Raw genomic sequence first — 7,803 nt, 5'->3', positions numbered from 1 at the left:
ATATTATTTGTTTTTGTTTTTTCCGACTACTTTCTTTCACAGTTTAAAAATTTTCCTATTTTAATGGAGAACTATCTTTTCTTCTTTGGTTTTTGTTCGAACATAATCAGCTCCTTTTATAAGTGCGTTTAAATTTATGGCCAGCAAATTTAAAAGGATTATGTTAAGGCAAGTTTAAAATTACAGATGTACAGTACGATTTTGTCTTTTAACATTATTTCTTTTTTTTTATTATTATTATTATTATTACAAAAAGAAATTTGAATCAAACAAAAAAAAACTCTAAAAACAAATGGTTTTTATGTCATAAACTTTCTATAAAACAAGCAAAATTCTAAAACTTGATGGTTTTTATGGCCAAAACTTTTGTTTTAAAAAATAAATAAAATAAAAATAACCTATTAGAAAAAGTAATTTTTATAAATATATTTTATTAAATTTGAATGTAAGAAAAAAACACTGGATATTCACAACTATTATCGTTTTCTGCGCTTTATATTTTCGTAAAAAAGGTGAAAAAAAAATTATTAATATTTTTTTTTTAATGACTTGAAAAAACAATCAAAGAACTCAGTGTTATGCAGTACTCCTTAATAAAATAAATAAGTCCCACTCTCACTTCTTTGACTCTCCTTAATAGGGAATCGATCAAATCCAAAAAATGCCGATTCTTTCATTTTAATCACTCGAGAGTGGAATCCTTTCAAAGAAGTCAATTCTTCCATACGATCCCCGATTCATCTCTTAGTCCCAAGTTAAAACAGCTAATAAAAGTTAATATAACCGAACTTACAACATTTTTTCATTATTACGTGACTAAGAAAGGGTATTGTCTGTTAACCTTTAGCTTAGGGGAAAACAATTTTTTTGTTAATTGACCTCTTGAACCAACCTTTTCGCAGTGAATTCAGAGACTGGCGGTTAGCATAGATTAATTCTAGCCCAGAACCAACCCTATGACTCAACAACTCCTGACCGAAAAAGAAAGACAAAAAAAGCATAATAAAGGATATATTGCCAATGGAGATATCACAAGGATTGTTCACCATGGAAGCTCAGTAGTCGATTAACGCCGATATCAGATCCCATAAATAATTCAGGTTGCGTTCTGGTCATGCCACATCACGAAAGGTTTCAGGAGATAAGGAATCGTCACTAGGTACCGGAGGTTTTATGTAGTTATCATGTATTAGTAATTATTTAGGACTAGATGGCTACTGTTTACGACACAGTTAGGTCATGCCAACCTAAAAGCTCTTCCGTGCAGCACAAACTGAGCTGAATCATGTCTGAAAATAAAACGACAGCTCAGTCCATCGGAGTATTAATATTGTAATGCGATAAAATTATTATGGTTTTCACCCTACAATGCTTATTTCGCATTAAAATGTATGGCAACTATGGATAAAGTTCTTTAAAACTAGCGTAATTCAAAATATCACCACATATTTCACATATGAAATGTGTTTTCGATCATTACATCATTTTTTCAGTTGCGTCTTGTGGAAATGAATTATCTAGAAACAAATCTGTAATTATCGACGATGATAGCACTAAAATAGAATTTTACACAATTAAATTTTGTATTTTGGTAAAATAGTCAGATAATTATTAATCTTTAATAATAAAATGTAAGTTTAAAAAAATAAAATAAAATGTAGGTTGAAATATTTTCTTTATAAAAGTACACCACAGTTTTTTAGGGTATTAAGTTAGAAATAATTAAAAGATAAATGAGTATTTTCAAAACATTCATTGGATACATGGTAAGTCGCTTGACTCTTTTTTTAACAATAAATAGAGATGGCACATACCGTAGCACTGCTTTATATTTATAGATTTAAATTTATAACACGACTTAAATAAAACAAAACACATTGTGTTACATCTGGTAATACGAAACTGTGAAGTATACTAACATTTCTAAAATAAAAATCGACAATAGTAATCATTGCTTTCTGATAGGCACGATAAGTTATTTTTATTAAAATACTATATTCATGTACTCCTCGCCATGAACACTTAAATTATCATTGTCATGGCTGTCCCAATGCATTTAAACACATTTCCAGTCTATTATTTTCTATAATGTACATTTATAATCTACCAAGAAAAAAATATGTTTCCATCGAATTTGAGGTAATATTTTTCAGTTATTTTAATATTTGTTGTTTCGACATGAAGTATGATAGTACATTCAAATAATAAACCATTGTGTGTTAATATGAAACATTTTATATTATTTATCATTTTTATCTCGGAAAGAAAGTTTTCTAAATTCAGATTAAACTTAAAATCTAATAAATCATATTAAATAGCTTGAAATGTATTCCAAAATATATAACAGAAAAGTTTATAATCGGGAATAAAGTTAACCAGAAACTAAAAAAAAATTGATAAATTTTAATGACGACCCGAATTCTTAAATTTTGTGGCAGCCCTAACGCTTTAATGTTATCTTGTTCACAACTTTCACTCTTATTCCTGCCACACGACTCGGCTGGAAAGGGAAAACATATAAGTAACTTCTGAAATTATCTTCATCAAATTACTTTTTTTGTTTCAATTTTTGTAAATGAGGATTTTTTTGAAAATTTAAAACTGGATCCTATCACCTGTTTGATAATCAACCATAAACGTATGCCAGTAAATAGCGTTCAAAAGTTTTAGAGATTCCTACATTGTATAACATATTTTTGAATAAGTTACTAAAAGGGTCATCTAAGAAAAAAGATGCAAAACCTAAATAAACATGAACTAAATGGCCATACGTATGTTAAATATAATAAATAAATTTTATTAGAACGCTTTAAAACTTTCTACTTAATTTTTATAGCCTTAGGACTCAATAAAACGCGATAAATTGGAAGAGATAAGGGAGGCCGTGAATCCCGGAGGCTGTGGCGTAAAACCGGAAAGGACGGGTCAGTGTTCCACTGGAGCAGCCGGATGTGGCACACTTACCTATCGAGGAACCTACAACCTTCTCCTTCCCTAATGGCTCCTCTCGTGAAAGATGTACTAACGACCTCAGGCATCGAAGTTCTTCTACACGTGGTATTTGGGGGAGTTGTTTTCTTCGTTATCGTTCGTGAGGGAAGATACACTACCAATATTTTCTGTAGCTTATACTTCACTTCTTTTATTTTTGCTTAATATTTATTCCACGTGCAAAAGTATTACATTCATTAAAAATTTGACATTTGTAATCAAATTAATCAAGGTTATAAAATTTTAGAAAAAAATTTGGATTCAATTTTCCTACTGTTCTTTATGGATGCGAATAAGAGGCCGCTTATAATAAGGGAGAACACAAAAAAAGATCCCCACATTGACTAAAAATGTTTAGATATGATTTCGTAATGAAAATACATTGGTAGAGCTAAGAGAAGTTCTCAATTAAACAAAAAAATAATGGTTTTGAAAATTTCAAATTTAATTTAGAGACTGGGTGACTGAAAGAAGAAATTTCATTAAAGACACGAAAAAGGGCGGGAGCTCTGCCTAATTCAACTCTTACGATGATACAAAGCGAGAGAGATGTTTTATTATAGTAGGAATTTCAAAATTATTTCCCTTCTCGTTAAATGAAATTACAATTTTTTCATCTCTCTGCCATTCTGTTCCCGAGTTGGTTCTCTTTAGCAATATCAATTTTGTTATTAAAATATTTTTTTAAACTTATGAAATATATTAAATAAAAAAACAACGTAATTTCTCTTTAATCAAAATTGAACAAATATTAGTTCGGAAAACATTATAAAAAATTAAATTCAGCACTTGTGGGGTATTATACTATAGACTGGGAATCTAAGGGGTTAAAAGTTTTGAAGCCATGTTATTGACAATAGAATATTATACCCTCATTCAGACTAATTTGTTATTCTTAAAAACTATTTTCAGTCTGAATGCATTATATTTTTTCTATTTTATTAACAGTTTTAAAATTAAGGTACTAAACTATTATTAAGACAAATATCACAAAGACCGAAATCGCCAATTTCTACCTCAATTAACATAATATTAGTTTCTGGCCTTATATGAAAAATTGAAAAATATTCACAAAACGCATTGCCTCTATCAGACAATGTAGGGCCAAATAGAAGACTCCAAATTATTAAATATTTGGACTTACGGGGTTTTGAGGATTTTCTAAAAATGTCAAATTCCTCTCGTATTTAATCTTTACAATACAAATATATAAATCAATCCATGATAAACTTCCTAACCATCCGAATCCACTAGTTTCTAACCTAGCATCCTCTCTCTTTAATACTTGTTAATTCTCCTAGGTGTCTGAAAAGAAGATGGCCACGACACTGTTTTAGTTTTAGCTAAAAGGATTTAACTGATAAATAAATTATTAAAGTACCACAGATTGCACTTTGAAGGAATCTAAGTATCAAACATTTCACAAGTAGAACCCCCCTTTGTCCCAAGTAAAGTGGTATGAATGAGTCGTCTGTAGTTCAATTTTTGTTTCATAAGGAGATCCTACGCATGTGGGATAATCGATATTAATGAAACTTATATTGATTATAATAGATCGAAAAATATTAGAACCGAGGACGAATGTATGATATTTAAAAAACATTTTTATAGTTACCATCTTTGCTAAGCTTGTATTTAATTGTTTTTATATATCAATCGACTTTTTATTTTCTGAATAATAAGAATAAATCATTATTGATGTCATAAATGAGTTTAAGTGTTTTAAAAAAATACTAAATCTAAAAGGTACCTTCGTAAAGTAGACCAAAAACATTTTGTTTAAGGAAAATGAAGTGACATTAGGTTTTTGCGCCTTTTGAAACTGATAAATACGAATTTTCAGGTATGTCCAAGATTAGAAATTATGGATTGTGTTTTTCTGCCGATGTCTGCTGTATGCTCGCCTACAACAAATTGATTCTTTATCCCTCTATAACATTATTCCATAGATGAAATGGAATGAATGAATTAGTTATATGTAATGGTGGGAAAAAACATTCACATTTTAAACTCGAAAAAAAATACATACACGCCAAGAAGTGATTAAGGTACATAGTTATATCATATTTATCATTCTTATATAAAACAAGATAAATAACTAATCTAAAAGAAAATAATATAAACATACATTATATGTTAACCTTTCCATTCTTTAAAGTTGTAACTTCAACTCAAACTGCACGCAAATGTCAGTGCGAATAAAGTATGGTTCAGTAATCAGATTATAGTTCTCGTGATATGCAGGGATTATTTTTATACACTCATTCCATACACAAATCGATACAGAATTCCTCCTGAGTGAGTATATATGAGACCTTCAAGAATAAAACATTTCGAATTTTAAGCTCACCTTGTCCAATTGCTACCGAAAAACTCCAAAATTAAGCGCATGACAGAATAGCCCAACTTATTCTTTTTTTAAAGTCGATACAATTTTCTTCTAGTTGTGACCCAAAGGTTGTCTGAATGTAAATTAATTTCTATAAAACAATTTTTCGAGAATTGGCCATTTTCTTTAAAATAGTTACACAATTATTTCTTATTTTGTGAAATGTCCTCAAAAATATTCGTACTGCTATGTCATGAATGGAGACAGGATTTTCAAGCAGTGAAAAACTCCAAAATGAGTAAAATAGTGTGTAATACATACAAATCCTGAAAAAATAAACTTTAATGTGAAATTGATTAAAAGTTGTCTAACCTTGTTTGAACAAAAAGATACTCGCTAAGTATATGCATTTACCCAATACTAAAGAAATACCCGTCTCAGAAAATATCTTCTTTAGTTTTTAGAATCGATAAAAACAATTAATTTTATTAATTTATTCGTTTTATTCCAGAACCCCTTAATCTGAAAGAAATTAGAACATATATATGTGTGATGGACTGCACTAACTTTTCGTGTTGGGCCACACTTTTTATTCTCTAATCTATTTTCATAATTTATTCAATGCATTAAATAAAAAAAAGTCATTTTTAATTTAAAAGAATAATTAATTTTTTATTCTTTTAAATTAAAAATGCATTAACTTTTCGTGTGGGGCACACTTTTTTTTTTCTAATCTATTTTCATAATTATTCAATGCATTAAATAAAAAAAAGTCATTTTTAATTTAAAAGAATAAAAAATTAAAAATTGAGAAATGGTGTGTAGCGCCAGAAAAGGCGATGCTAATAACTGTGAATTATTAATATTATTAAGATAAATTTGGAATAGTAGCAATGATAATATTTTAATGAAAAAAGACATTGGACAGACAAGAGACAATTGAAAGTACTTTTGGAGGGACACCAAACTTCTGACAAGCCAGAACACCCTCCCACACGTCTATCATTTAATAATGTAATCCTTTACCCTCAACTGACTTTGCTCTCTGGAGGTTAAATGCCCACGTGGATAAATACTATTTTAAGAGAGGTCATCCAGAATTAGATATAGCCATTGCATATGTAACTGCCATAAAAAAGAAATCGTTAGAACTTTTATTACTGAATAATATAGAAAATACAAATTAAAAACATTACGAGACAATGAATAAACATGTTTTAATAATAACTAATTTTCTTTCGTTTTCATACATGTATTATTATTTTAATTCAATTTATTTACCAAACTTATTGTGAATAAAACCTGAAGGCAAATGCGGTCAAAACGCTTCTAAAAGATGAATAAATAAATTTAAAAACCACACTACGAATAAATGATAATCGTGCCCTCTTTATCGGTCTCTATGAATTCCCATTTCCTCAATAGCTAAATATGGTATTTGTGAGGTAAAATGCGAAAAAATATTTTCTTCAAATTACGGAAGAACCATGTGAGCAACGACCTGCTTGTTTCCGAAAAAAGGAAAAAAGTGGGTGTCGAGGCCACCAATGAGCTGTTTATAGAAAGGACAGTTTTAAAATAAACCTTCAAAAATACATATTGAATTGAATTGAAAAAAGTATTTATTTACATATTTCATGAATATCAGACAAATAAACCATACTGGAACTGTTAAATGTCGTCTGCCACGGAGATTTTTAATCGTGTATAGATCTCTAATCGTACTGTTTTTAATTAGTTATTATAATTAAACCCGGTAATTAAAATTTTTCCATGGTTCAAAGACCATTTCATAAAATAATAAAATATTCCAACATATACCATATTAAATTATCGATTACACTTTTTTTCTGTCGATCTACAATCACCGGAATATTATTTTATACATGACTTTAAAACGGAACATCGGCTTATTAAAGCTATACCATTAAGTATAGCAATGGGAAAAAAAGTTGGACTAAAAGAAAATCCCTGCCTCTACCCCTTTCCTATAACAAATTCTCTAGATATACTATTTATGTCCTTACTAATTGCGCTAGTTTCCAAAAATTTGAATTGATAAATTTACGCAACTAAAGAGTCAAAGTTATGAAAATTAAATAGTGATCAACATTAGCGAACCTAGAATTCGACTCAATAAATAGAGAAATAAATGTTTTATCCTTTAAATTGCAATCTTTGCTCAGTTAAATTATGCAAAACCAAAATACATATATTAAGTTATCAAATTACATAATGTAAAATTAATCATTCACGCAATCCCTGTAGCTGGAACCAATAACAATCCATGTCCATTTTTAATTCCATATACAATGTTTAATCAAATATTAAATAAACTTTCTATGCAAATTCAGTAACTTTAGATTTGTTTTTGTTTTTTTCCGTTTTGCTACAGCATATTTCGGCTTAAAACTTTCAGTTTTAGAATCTTTTTTTTTTATTTATATTTTAAATATTTATACCAAGCTACAGATATATAATAA

Source organism: Halyomorpha halys, unplaced genomic scaffold (assembly GCF_000696795.3).
Source record: "Halyomorpha halys isolate HHAL.00 unplaced genomic scaffold, Hhal_1.1 Scaffold110.1, whole genome shotgun sequence".
NCBI classification, from domain to species: Eukaryota; Metazoa; Arthropoda; class Insecta; order Hemiptera; family Pentatomidae; genus Halyomorpha; species Halyomorpha halys.
Note: the sequence above shows the minus strand (reverse complement) of the source record.